Raw genomic sequence first — 14,396 nt, 5'->3', positions numbered from 1 at the left:
TTGATATTTTCCTCCCCCACCCCTGCTCTCTTTTCTAAAGAGAAGCTCTCTAGAAGTAACTCCTGTGTTTGTTTCCAGAACCCTTTATTGCTTAGGTCTAGACAGACGGTGATTTGGGAAAAACAGAAGTTTTCTTACTCACAGTTCTGGAGGCTAACATGTCCAAGGTCAAGGTCCCAGCATCTGTCAAGGGTCTTCCTGTTGTGACACTTTCACAGGAGACTGAAAGCCAAGCAGAGAGGAACGCTGTGTCTTCACAGACGAAGATGTGAATGGTACTGGTCCATTCATAAAGGTGAATCCCTCTGTGATCTAAACACCCTCCATTAGGCTTCACCTTCTGACACTATTGCACTAAGGATGGTTTGCAATGTCAGGTTTGGGGCAGGGATACATCCAAATCACTGGAGCCCCTTGTTGCAGTCAGGTTCATATTGCTGGTTAGAAATCACTCAACCAAGAGCAGTTTGTGGGAGAAAAAGAGGTTTATTTTGGCTTACAGGCTTGAGGGGAAGCTCCATGATGGCAGGGAAAACTATGGCAAGAGCAGAGGGTGGACATCGCCCCTGGCCAATATCAGGTGGACAATAGCAACAGGAGAGTGTGTCAAAAACTGGCAAGGGGACACTGGCTATAACACCCATAATCCCACCCCCAACAATACACCGCCTCCAGGAAGTGTTAATTCCCAAATCTCCATCAGCTGGGAAATAAGCATTCAGAACACCTAAGTTTATGGGGGCCACCTGAATCAAACCATCACACCCCTCATTCCATTCCTCAAGTTCTTCCCAGGCTTGTCATTCCCAATCGTCTTACTGAGGGATGGGTTGGGGACATCAGGCTGGGGATCTTCAGGGCCAGACGGGACTTGATGGGTGAATAGGCAGCAAGGAGGACAGATGGAGCAGGTCTCGAGGCCTGTGTGTCCTCCACACCTCAGTACCCTCCTCTTCCATGTCTCTCTCTTTCCCCCCATCTTTCTTTCTTGCCTTCCTTCCCTTCCTCTTTTCAACCTTCTACCACTCTTCATTTTTCCTGAGATCATCAGACAGAACAGGAAAACAAACAAATAAAAACCAGCCCTAGTACCCAGTCTCCTCTAGCCCAGTAATCCCTTTGCAGTTTTTATTTTTTCACATATTTTATTTATTTGAAAAATAGAAAGAGGCAGACAGAAAAAGAGAATGGGTGTACCAGGGCCTCCAGCCCCTGAAAACAAACTCCAGACACATGTGCCACCTTGTATATCTGGTTTTATGTGGGTACTGGGGAACCGAACACTGGTCCTTGGCTTTGCAGGCAAGCGCCTTAACTACTGAGCCGTCTCTACAGCCCATTCCCTATGCAGTTTTCTCACACACATCCCCTCTCCCACCTACCTGGCCCTGTATCACATCATAGTTCTAACTGGCCGTGATGGTTAGTCTTGATGATCAACTGGACAGGGTTTAAAATCATCACAGAAACAACTGTATGGACAGGTCTGTGAGTGGCTTTTCTAGATTAGGTTAATTGAGGTGGAACGACTCACCTGAAATGTGGGCATTTCTATTCCATGGGCTAGGGTCCTAGGCCACATAAAAAGGAGAGAGATAGCTGAGCCCCAGCGTTCATTGCTCCCTTCTCCCTGACTGTGGACTGAACGGCACAGCTGTCACTGTGCTTTCCCTACTAAGATGGACAGTGTCCCCTCTAACCGTGAGCCACAACAAAGCCTTTCTCTGTTTGATGGTTTTGTTAGGTATTTGACATGGCAAGGGGAAAAGTAACTGGCATACTGGCCATCTCAGTTAAGGTCCAATCCAGAAAGATTCCACTCGGCAATCTCAGTGTGGGAAGTTTTGTGTGAAGATGGACTATGACAGGGAAATGATGGTGAGAATATCAAGACAAGCTAAAGAAGGAGCAATCCAGAAACGCTTGGAGGGGGCCCTCTCCAACTCTGACCTCAGACCTGAAGGGTGGCATGGCTACAGCTTCCTGGGTGGCAGAGAGGCCCTCTCGTTTGCTTATTGCTATGACTTGAACGCTTACACTTCCTTTGTTGCAGTCAGATTCACATTGCTGGTAGAAATCACTCAACCAAGGTGGTTTGTGGGAAAGAGATTTATTTTGGCTTCAGGCTTGAGGGGGAAGCTCCATGATGGCAGGGGAAAATGATGGCATGAGCAGAGGGTGGACATCACCCCCTGGCCAATGTAAGGTGAATAAACAGGAGAGTGTGCCAAACACTGGCAAGGGAACACTGGCTATAACACCCATAAGCCTGCCTCCCAGCAATAACACTGCCTCTTGGAAGTGTTAATTCCCAAATCTCCATCACCTGGGAACCTAGCATTCAGAACCCCTGAGTTTATGGGGGACACCTGAATCAAACCCCCACATCCTTAAATATCCATGTCGAGACTTAATCCTCACTGTCACAATGTTAGGAGAGGGGGCCACTGGATGATTTGGCCCTAGGACATCACCCTCATGGAAGGGATTAGAGCCCTGAGAATAGACTTTAAGCGTGGGTTCCAGTTCACTCACTCCTTCTAGCTCTTTCAGTATGGGAATGAAGGCACAATGTTTTGTTCCCTCTGAAGGAAGCAGTATTCAAGATGGCATGGATGCCAAAGTTCAGGTAGGTGCCCCACACCAAACTTGCCTGTGCCCCTGGGCTCTCTCAACCTCCAGATCTATGAGAAATAAAGTTCTATTGTTTACAGATCACCAGACCAGGTATTGTGTCCTAACAGCCTGAACTGACAGTGACATACTCAGTTGCTAGACGAGGAAGAATCTCTCCTCAGGACGGACACTAAGCGTGGCAGGAGAGCACGCAGAGGAAAGGGTGTCAGGGGTCTGCTCTCCAGCAGGCTGGTATAGGACTGGGGTGCACATCACCTGAGGGACAGAGTGAGCGAAGGGTCAGAGCTGGGCTGTGCTCATGGGACTGCACACCGCTGGTGGCTAAGCGTGGGCAGCTGCCGGGGGGTCAGGAAGAGTGGCCCCTTCCTTGGGCACACAGGTCCAGCTCTCTGCACAGAGCTTTGTATGGTGACTGCTTCAAAGCTCCCTTGTCACAGCACAGGGGAGGAAGGTGTTTGGAGCCGAGTCAGTGGGCTGCTAGCTGCACGCTGGCCTTCTCTTGTGCCTCCCTCTGCTCCTGGGTGTCTTGGAGTCTGCGTTTCGGCACATCCCTTTGTCTGTCGCAGGCTTCTCAGTGGGCTCCCCAGGGACTCGGTGAGCAATATTCAGCCTTTGTCTTTGTCTTTTTTTTTATTATTTAATTGTTGATTTATTACAGACAGAAAGAAAGACAGACAGACAGAGAGAGAGAGAGAGGAGAGGGCATGCCAGGGTCTCTAGCCACTGAAAATGAAGTCCAGACACATGCGCCACCATGTGCTTATGTGGCACCTGGAGAATTGAACCTGGGTCCTTTGGCTTCGCAGGCAAGCACCTTAACCACTAAGCCATCTCTCCAGCCTATTGTCCTTTTTTTTTTTTAAAGCTTTTTAAAAGAAGGATTTGGATCCTCATATTTTCAAAATATTTTATTTATTTGAGAGAGAGAGAGAGAGAGAGAGAGAGAGAGAGAGAGAGCAAGAGGGGGGGCAAATAGAAAAAAAAGAATGGGTGCTCCAGGGTCTCCAGCTACTGCAGACAAACTCCAGACACATGTGTCACCTTGTGCATCTGGCTTATGTGGTTACTTGGGACTCAAACCTGGGTCCTTAGGCTTCGCAGGCATGCACCTTAACCACTAAGCCAGCTCTCCAGCCCTAAAGTTTAAAAAAATTTATTTGAGAGACAGTAGGAGACAGACACAGAGGGGGAATGGGTATGACAGGGCATCTAGCCTCTGCAAATGGAACTCCAGATGCATGTGCCACTTTGTGCATCTGGCTTTACATGGGTACTGGGGAATCAAACGTGGGTTCTTAAGCTTTGCAGGCAAGCACCTTAACTGTGGAGCCATCTCTCCAGCATTCTCTTCTTTTTGAAAAAAAAATTGTTTATTTATTTGCAAGGAGAGAGAGAGAGAAAGCGAGAGCAAGCAAGCGAGCCAACTGGCTTTACATGGGTACTGGGGAATCAACCCTAGGCTATACGGCTTTGTAAGCAAGTGCCTTTAACCACTGAGCCATCTTTTGTCTTCTTGGCCAAATGCTACCAATTCTATAGTCTGATGCAAGGCCCAGCTCTGAACAGGTTACTTGGTGTTCTGTCCCAGGTCAGCCAGCTCTGTGACATCAAAGTTTTGTGGCTTCATGATTGTCTCTCTAATCAGACATTATGTTCGTCCACATCAAGGTCTGGCCCCTCTGTTTTCTTATGATCTGCGGGTTATGCCTTACTCTCCACGGATGAGATGTGATGGGAGTGTTAGTGTGGAGAGAGTTCACTGGGAAATGTTTAGAGGTCTCTGAAAAAAATGACTTCAGTGGAGGCTCCATTCTCCACCTGTAACCAAGACCCAGTGTAAAGCAAACACTTCTGGGTTCCCTCTTGGCACTGGGAAATAGTTTTGCCACAGTGGTACCAATTAATACCATGTAGTTCCCTCTTATAATCCTATGTATGGAAGTGGGGAGGAAATGTGATGTGTTGAGAGACAATGAAAATGATTTTGCCTGTTTTGACCCAGATCTTGTTGGGAACGAATATTTTCTTTCCTTTTTCTCTTCTAAGAAGCAGAGCGTCTTTCATAATAGAGTCATTTCTCAAGATGAAATACATGGGATTATAAAGAAGTGAAGAAAGAAAATGACCCAAGTGCTTTATAAGGGACAGTTTATTGGATCAATGCCTCTTTGTCTTATTACTCTGCATTTTCCCAAATGGCCTGTAAGTGATTCTTGAATTACTGTGAAAAGCTCTGGCCAGGGCAAGGAGACACTTGTTGTTTTTCAAACCAGGCTTCTCTGCCTTCTGTGCCGGGTGTTTCTAGGCAGCCTTTTCTTTCTTTCTTTCTTTTTTTAATTTATTTATTTGAGAGCAACAGACACAGAGAGAAAGACAGATAGAGGGAGAGAGAGAATGGGCGTGCCAGGGCTTCCAGCCTCTGCAAACGAACTCCAGACGCGTGCGCCCCCTTGTGCATCTGGCTAACGTGGGACCTGGGGAACCGAGCCTCGAACCGGGGTCCTTAGGCTTCACAGGCAAGCGCTTAACCGCTAAGCCATCTCTCCAGCCCTCTAGGCAGCCTTTTCAAAGTGAGCAGTTTCCTTGAATCTGAGCAAGATATTTCCTGACCGCCTCCTACACTTAGACTGAGCTGATCTTTAGCTCTTTTGCATTTTCTTCACAGCTAACTCATTCAGGAATTTTCCATGTTTGTGTATCCTAAGAATTCAAACCATTAATTTATGTATCACTAGGGTTTTATAAGTTTAATTGGAATGAGTGAATGGTTGAGACGACGCAGTCACAGTTCTTTGGGTGGCAAGCATTGTTAACTCAACCGTCTTAGGTTGTGGGAACTGTTACAATGTCATAGCATAGGCTGCATGGTTGGGAAACAACAGAGAACGATTCCTCATAGTTCTGGAAAACTGGTAACGATCTACTTCCTGGTTTATCACCAAACAGTTTGCTCACTGCCTTCTTGTATAGTAAGAGGAGACAAGGGGAAATCCAGGGACTTCTTTTCACAGGGCCGTAACCCAGCTCATGCAGTCTCACCCTCCTGGCCACATCACCTCCCAAAGACTCTTCCTCCTAATATGTCCACCCGAGACCTAGAATTACAAGCAGCCCATGAATTCTGGTGGGAAATAAATATTCCATCTGTTGTGCCAATTGAACTTGTTTTAGGCAAGGAGAAAATATCCTGATTCATGTGATTGGGGAGTTCTAAGGCTATAATTGCTACCCTGAGGTGTGGTTGATTTAGGAATTCAAATTTTAGCCCCACACCTCAGTTTCTCTTTCTTTCTTTTCTATGCGGGGTGTGGCAGCATGTACCCGCAATCCCAGCACTGGAGAGGAGGAACCAAGGGGGTCCCTGGCCTTGCTGGCTATCTAGTCTAGCCTGGTCAGTGGATTCTAGGGTCAATGAGAGACCCTGTCCCCTCCAATAAGGTGGGTAGCAGTGAAGGGGATCACTCAACTCCAACCTCTGACCTCCACACATGCATGCACATGTGTGCCCACATACATACACGCATGCTACCTGTTATGATAATTAAATAAATATATTTTATTTATTTATTTATTTGAGAAAGAGAGAGAGAAAAAGCACACCAGGGCCTTCAGCCACTACACACAAACTCCAGATCCACGTGCCCCCTTGTGCATCTAGCTTATGTGGGTTCTGGGGAATTGAATGAGGATCCTTTGGCTTTGCAGGCAAATGCCTTAACCACTAAGCCATCTCTCCAGGCCCTCAGTCTTTCCTTCAACATACCTTCTGCTGCTTCATTCTTCTAGAGATCTTCATATAGAATAATTATAACAAAGATACAGAAGATTCTAGGCCAAGCTTCTCAGTGAGGGTGAGACTGACAATTTGTAATGGATAGTTCTTTGTTCTGTGAGACTGTCCCAGGCATCACAGGATGGTTACCTCCTCTGGCTTCCAGGTGTCAAATGTCCAGATGGCAATAGTGTCACAGACACACACACTGAGACTTCTAGATATGTCCCCACATTCCCACACAACCTAACAGACAAAACAACCCTGGTTGAGGGCCACAACTCCAGGCTGACTTTGTACTCACAGTTGTGATCCAAAGGACGATGGCCGGACCCTATTTCCTAGTCTTCTTAGTTCTTAAAGAAATTTCTCATTGGCTCTGCTGGACTTTTTCCTCCCCTGGACCAATCCCAGTATTTAGTATGGTTTGGCATCATTTGGTTTTCCAATAGATGATTATTTATTGCTGCAGAGCAAATGACTCCAAAACTTGCAACTTAAAAATGAAAACTTTTGTGGGTCAAGAGTGTAAGAGCAGCTTAGTGGAGTGGTCTGACTTGGGGTCTCTCCCAAACCTGCAGGAACATTGTGGGCCAGAGTGTCCACCTTCCTGAGACTGAACTGGGAGGGAGGGTTTGTGTCCAAGCTGCCCAGGTGGTTCTTCACTGGCTGTTTGGCACCTTTATCATGTGGCCTATTTATAGGTTGCTGGGTTTCCCCATAGAGTCATATCCAAGAAAAAGGAGAGAAGAAAAAGGAAAAGCCTTGGAGGAAAGGGAAGAGGATCCAAGTAGACGTTCCATGCTTGGCACTGGGGAGACGGCTCCATAGTTGGGTTAGTGCTTACTGTTCAAGCACGAGTTTGGACTCCCAGCACTCAAATGCGGGGTGTGGCAGCATGTACCCGCAATCCCAGCACTGGAGAGGAGGAACCAAGGGGGGTCCTTGGCCTTGCTGGCTATCTAGTCTAGCCCGGTCAGTGGATTCTAGGGTCAGTGAGAGACCCTGTCCCCTCCAATAAGGTGGGTAGCAGTGAAGGGGATCACTCAACTCCAACCTCTGACCTCCACACATGCATGCACATGTGTGCCCGCATACATACACGCATGCTACCTGCTATGATGTAATTTGGGAAGTAGCACACCTGTCTGTCATATTCCTCTGGTCACAGGCAAGCTCTGGTGCACTTCAAGTGAGGACTTCGTGAAGACATGGGATTGTTGGGGCCAGCTCTGAAGCTGCCTCTCTCAGACAGCAAAGCCACACACCATGTTCACGGCCATGCGTAGGACAACAGCTCTGTCAACTCTGGGAAGTCACACATGTGGGGAGAAACATTTCCCAAAAGGCAGTCATGCAATCTAAAAGTAGACTTCAACCACAAATGAATATTGAAACAACATGCATTTCTTCAGGAACTCACTCAGGGGAACTAGGTAAGCTCCAGTAAAAACAACAACAGCAACAACAAAAAATGCTTTGAATTGTTTCTTTTTTCTGTGGATCATCATTTGTCCCTCAGAATACTTTCCTACTGTGGACCGTTGTTCCTGTCAGTGTCTTTATTGTGCAAAGGATTTCACAAGCAATTTAACTGCTGCCATATAGTTAGGTCCTGGAGATCTTGGGAAGAGAACAATATTTGAGAATTTGCCTCCTATGAACTGTGTCTGACTGCTGCTTACTTTAATTCAATTTTGTTTGTTTGTTTTTGTTTTTTGAGGTAGCATCTCACTCTAGCTCAGGCTGACCTGGAATTCACTATGTAGTCTCGGGGTGGCCTCGAACTCACAGTGATCCTCCTACCTCTGCCTCCAAATGCTGGGATTAAAGGCATGCGCCACCACGCCCGGCTAATTAAATTTTTTGAATGGCTAGCAGGGGAAAAGTATGAGCTATGTCTTGGTGTGGTTCTGCTGGGTTTGAACTGCAACAGCCCCAGGAATAAGAGGCAGCGGGACCAGAAAACCTACTCCAAGACGAGAAATAACAATCCAAAAGAAGGTGTGGCGTTTGAATGTGAAGTGACACTCATAACCCCACGTGTCCGGGATTAAGCCTCGTACTCATTCCCCAGCTGGGGGAGCCTTTGGGAGGCGGGGCCTTGCTGGAGGAGGTGTGCCAGTGGGTGAACGGAGCCAGCTCCAAGGTCTGCTAAGCCAGCCCTGCCACAGGTGCCCGGCTTGCTCAAGCCTGCATCTCCTTCTCTGCTGCTGACATGTGCCAAGCAGTGACGGCCTGCCTCTGTACTGTCATCCTGCCCCTGCCCGGATGAAACTTGCCCTGGAAATTATAACCCTGAAATAAGCAATTTCTTCCCATAAGCTGCTTCAGGGTGGATGTTTTGTCCCAGAAATGAAAAGGTTACTGCTGCAGAAGTTTGTATGTATGTATGTATGTATGTATGTATGTATGTATGTATGAATGAATGAGACAGGGTCTTGCTCTGTTTCCCAGGCTGGCTTAGAACTTATGCCACCCTCACCACCATGGCCTCCCAAGTGCTGGAATTTTTCATGCCTTGCTTAAAAGTAGATATCTTGATTCTGTGCATCTTAAGAGGATTTTATGAAGTGGAATCCCCAGTGTCTCCATTGAATAAGTAAATTCTGGTTTCTCATGAGGAAGGAAAGGTGATTTTTTTTTTTTTTTTTTTGCGCCTTCAGTCTTTGGTTGAAGTATTGCCAGTGACTGAGCCATTCCACCACCCCACTTGCTCGGCAGTGAGGAGACAATGCGTCCCTGTCTCCTTGCTGAAGGAAGCTGGTCAGGTGCCTCATAACAACTCCCAGGACAGCTGATGGCAGATCAGTTTCTTTGGAATCTTCCCCCAAAGGTTTTGCAAGTGATGAAAACCTCCGGGGAAGATGAGTGGGTCGGGAGATGCGTTAATGAGAAGTCTTGCTGGGGGTTAGTCATGCAAATGGAGGAGCTCCTATAACTGATGAAAACAAGAATGCTAAGCGTGAGACCGGACGTTTCTTAGCCCTGACTTCTTGCATGAACGCTCTGTGTCAAATTGGGCACTGCATCCACGGCAACTGTTTTGTGCCCTGTGGGAGAAGGCCACGCTGAGATCAAGGCTTGTCAGGCTCTGGGCAGAGGGGTGAGGATGTGAAACCCACAGTACAGTGTGGCACACATGTGCAAATCTATACCCTGGGCTTTACAAGTGATTTTCAAAATTAATTAGACAGGGGCTGGAGAGATGGCTTAGTGGTTAAGGTGTTCGCCTGCAAAGCCAACAGACTTCAGTTTGATTCTGCAAGATCCATATAAGCCAGATGCACAAGGTGGTGCATGCGTCTGGAGTTTATTTGCAGTGGTTGGAGACCCTGACATGCCTATTCTCTTCCTCTTTTTCTGTCCCTTTTTGTCTCACTCTTTAAAATTTTTTTTTGTGTATTTTTATTTATTTATTTGAGAGTGACAGACAAACAAAGAGAGAAAGAGGCAGAGAGAGAGAGAGAGACAGACAGACAATGGGTGTGCCAGGGCCGCCAGCCACTGCAAACAAATTCCAGATGCATGCACCACCTTGTACATCTGGCTTTATGTGGGTCCTGGGGAATTGAACCTTGAACTGGGGTCCTTAGGCTTCACAGGCAAGCTCTTAACCACTAAGCTATCTCTTCAGCCCTGTCTCACTTTCTTAAATAAATAAATAATTTTAAAAAATAATTAGACATTTGAAAATACCATTCTTCCAAATTTATTTTATTTCTGACAATTTCTACCTGCATCAGTCCATTTTCTGTTGCTGTAGCAAAATACCTGAGACTGGGTAAGTTATAAAAAATATAAAGTTATTTGGCTCATGGTTCTAGAGGTTGGGAAGTCCAAAAGGTTGGTATACATATGTTCAGTATCTGATGAAGACTGTATGGCAGGTGCATTACCTGGGCCTCACTCTTCTTTTTGTTTCTGCCTTTTTATTCTATGTATGTGATATTTGTGTGTGCACATGTGTTTGTCCATGTGCACATCTGAGCACATGCACGTGGAGGCAGCCAACCTCAAGTGTCATTTCCCACAGGCATCATTCATCCTTTTATAATTTTTTTTTTCATGTAATCTACTAACTTTTTCAAGTTTCATTAAACTTAGAACAAGTTACAGTAAAATTTTAATTAGGTCTTAGGAAAACGTTTCAACATTATGATAGTGTAGCCACTTTCAGGAGCCTTAATGACCTCAGTTGTTCTTCAGGCTCATACAATGGCATCACTATTGCCAGATGTTTCTATGTTTCTGTAGAAATAAATACATTCAGAGAAGTGGGCTAATTGGCTGGTTGACCACTCATCTTTTTTGAGGCAGAGTCTCTCTTGGTCTAGAGTTTTCCAAGTAGGCTAGACTCAGCTGTTAGTGAGTGTCAGCAATCCACCTGTCCCTTCCTCCCCAGCACTAACATTAAAAGTGTGGGCCACCCCAGCCAGGCCAAATGAGCCAATGGGTGCAATAGTGGCATGTCTATCATGGTAGAAACCAACTGCCCTCTAATTGGACTAGAGGCCTGCTCCACGGGAGGGAATATATCCCTGATACTGAAAACTTAAAATAGGAGGAGTCATGAGCCCTAGGGGTGTAATGATGATGTCTGGATAAATATATATACTATGCTTATCAAACTGCCCAGAAAACACTTCTCTTGATATTCATACCCTTATGTTAATGCTACTCTTACTTTGGGTAGAGAATCTTCTCTTTTCAGATGGCAGTGACCTTGGGATGACTCAGAAGGTATCATGGTGCTGGAAAGAAGTGACTGGAGTACCAAGTAATATCTCTATCACACCTTCCAAGGCTCAGGGTCTAATGCGGAAGAGGTGGCGGAAAGAATGTAAGAGCCAAAGGAAGGGTAGGACTCCTTACAATGTGCTCCCTCCAGACATAAAATGGCCTGGATATCCATGACCTCATAGTGCCTGACACTACCTACACAAGACCATCCTAAGAGGAGGAAAAGATCATGACATCAAAATAAAAGAGAGACTGATTGAGATGGGGAGGGGATAGGATGGAGAATGGAATTTCAAAGGGGAAAGTGGGGGGAGAGATGGTATTACCATGGGATATTTTTTATAATCATGGAAGATGTTAATAAAAATTGAGAAAAAAGTATAATGTAGAAAACTAAAAAAAAAAAAAAAAAAAAAAGGTGTGGACCAGCCACCATGCCCAGCATCATTTTTCCTTTTTTCTTCTTTTATTTTAGAGAGGGAGAGATACAGGCAGAGGGAGAGAGAAATGACACACCAGAACTTCAGCCACTGAAATTGAACTCCAAAAGAGATGCTTTCACCAACCGGTGGACACGTGTGACCTTGTACTTGCCTCACCTTTTTTTTTTTTTTTTGTGGGATTTGGAGAGTCAAACATGGGTCCTTAGTGTCTTAACCACTAAGCCATCTCTTTAGCCCATGCCCAGTGTTTTTATGTGGGTTCTGAGGATTGAACTCAGTATGTTTGCAAGGCAAGCACTTTAGTGACTGAGTTATCTCTCATGCCCCCCCTTGTTGAGATAAGGTATCCTATAGCCCAAGCTTGCCTTAAACTTGCTACATAGCTGAGGCTGGGCTTTACCTCCAGATTCTCTTGCTCCCTCCCCTCAAGTGTTGGAATTCCAGATGTACTACAAGGCCCAACTTCCTTTCTTATGAAGTTACTGATGCCACTCCGAAGGCTCGATCCTTATAACCTCCTGGTTATTCCCCAACATTTCCACCTTCAAATAGAGCTAACATGAATTGGGGAGTTACATTTCTAATACCTGAATATTTGAGGAGCACACTTAAACAGTTCAGTATCCCTCTCACCTTCCATGTGGCTGGATAGAGGAGAGGAGGGAGCATGAAACCCAGCATGGATTAAATAGTTATGGTCTCTGCTTTGCAACTCCAAGCAGACTTGTCACTTGTTTGATATTTTTAATATTCAGAATATTTGGGTGAAGGATTATCTCTAGCTAGATGGAGCCCTAGGCTGTGGGGACCTTCCTGGGCATTGTGGGAGAGGCCAGGGACAGACTAGGGCTTGTCATTGGAGGGGTGAATGAGGATGGTTTCCATTATTAGTATCCTTCTTTCTCTTATGCTGTGGCTCTAGCTGGCCTGCCCAACCAGGCTCCTCCTCCTGGCATGCCACCTTGGAGTGGCCAACTGTGAAGGCTGGTCGAAGGTCAAAGTCTCCAGCTCTGGTTTCAGGGCTGGCTTCTCTCTTGGCTCTTACTGGACAAAAAAAAGAAAAAAATCAGGGCTGGAGAGATGGCTTAGCTGTTAAGTGCTTGCCTGTGAAGCCTAATGAAACTGGTTTGAGGCTGGATTCCCCAGGACCCATATAAGCAGATGCACATGGTGGCACATACATCTGGAATTCGTCTGCAGTAGCTGGAGGCCCTGGCACACCCATTCTCTCTCTCTCTATCTGGTTTTCTCTCTCTATCACTCTCAAGTAATATAAATTTTAAAAAATCAAGTGTTTCTGCTGATAGCTTTAGTCAATTGGTCTTTATTATTTTTTCTTTGGGGGCAAGTACTGCAATGTTCCAAATGCATTTTATCTCTGGCAGTGGGTGTGAGGGTCTCAATACAGATCTGGGAATTGTCTGCCATCATGATTTTGCCCAAGGAAGCAGAACCCGCAGAAGCTGCCACATGGCCCTGCTCCTTTATGATGCCACAGGCAGACAGTTTCTCCTGCCATTTGACCAGGGTGTTTGTTGTTGTTAAAGGAAGAAAGGTAGTAATTATGGAATGTAGCAAGTAAATAGAATAATAGAATAGTTCTTCACCTAATAAGCCTTTCACTCATTTTCTTAACTGCTAGGTTTTTCTTTGTTTTATGGAAAAATCATTTTGTTGATTTTTTTCCCCCTCTCACGCAGACTTAATGGAAAAAATGTTCTCTTCCCTTCTCTCTACTCCATTAAGCTCTGTTTCAATCACATCAAGCAGGCTGCAGACAGGGCTTTACTGCCCTTTTGAGGAATAAAACAGGAGCCCAACACCCACCTGCTATTTCTCTACTTGGTGCTGCTCACACAGTAACATCAGCTCTGTCCTGTATCCCAAGCCCCAGTGGTGTGTTTAATGCAGTTTTTATGTCCAAAGTTTCTTATCCACCCTGGCACGCAAAACCGGAGTGCTGCTGTGGGCGTGGGGGCACTGGGAAGGCTGACAGAAGCGGCGCTCCATGAAGCAAGGATCGCACCCAGTCTGCAGGGAGCTCGTAATGGGCGGGATCCAGAAGGCCAGGCTTTCAGCAGGACAGCCTTGAAGAGCAAGACTTTGGGGGAACACAGGGGACTATTGAGTGGGCATGGTAGGGACCCCTCTTTGCCACGGACGGTAAGTGTCAAGAGAAACCCCTTAAAGCGTGGGGTCTGGAACTCTGCCCACACTTGTGCTTGTGTCTGAATGAAGGAGAGCACTGGATGTCGGGAAGGGCGGGTGATATACCTGCACAGTAGCCCTGGCAGCTGAATACGTGGCCCCTGGTCTTTGTGGATGGCTTCCCCCAGCCAAGGTTTGCTCGGTCCCTGTCAGCGCAGTGGAAGCCCTTGGGCAATGCAGAGGCCAGAGCCAGTAGTCAGACCGCGGGGCACATGGCAGTGCCATCCCCAGCCTTCAAAGGGGGACCCCCAAAGCTCAGTCCTGGGGACCTTACTCAGTATGAGCAGGCCCCAGGGCTTCTATGCCTTCCACAGGCCCCAGAGACTGATTTGATGGTCCCACTTCTTGTTAATCTCACCCACTGTGGAAGCCAGGACTCCTGCAGACCATTTTTTGGGAGGTGTCTTTCAATTTCTTAGACATTTTCTTTTACTTCTTTCTGGTGGATCTGAATGACAACAGTAAATGAAAGTGAAGCAGTCTGATCTATGGCCCCATCCAGGGTTTGCCAATGAATGACAGTGACAGCAGCTTTCCTCGCCCACTCAGGTCGCCTCATTTTCTGTCACATCAGTGAGTTCACCCCTCATGAC

At 46.4% G+C, this 14,396-nt stretch overlaps 1 non-coding gene across 1 annotated transcript; it reads right to left on the bottom strand.

Moving 5' to 3' along the window:
• Positions 1 to 10,571: 10,571 nt before the first annotated feature.
• LOC123455695 lies at positions 10,572 to 10,698 on the bottom strand. Its single transcript, XR_006634078.1, has one exon. It is a non-coding gene; the product is annotated as a small nucleolar RNA SNORA33 (small nucleolar RNA).
• Positions 10,699 to 14,396: the final 3,698 nt, after the last annotated feature.

This window comes from Jaculus jaculus, chromosome 17 (assembly GCF_020740685.1).
Source record: "Jaculus jaculus isolate mJacJac1 chromosome 17, mJacJac1.mat.Y.cur, whole genome shotgun sequence".
NCBI classification, from domain to species: domain Eukaryota; kingdom Metazoa; phylum Chordata; class Mammalia; order Rodentia; family Dipodidae; genus Jaculus; species Jaculus jaculus.
The sequence above is the reverse complement of the archived record's forward strand: the minus strand, read 5'-3'. Positions and strand labels throughout refer to the sequence as shown.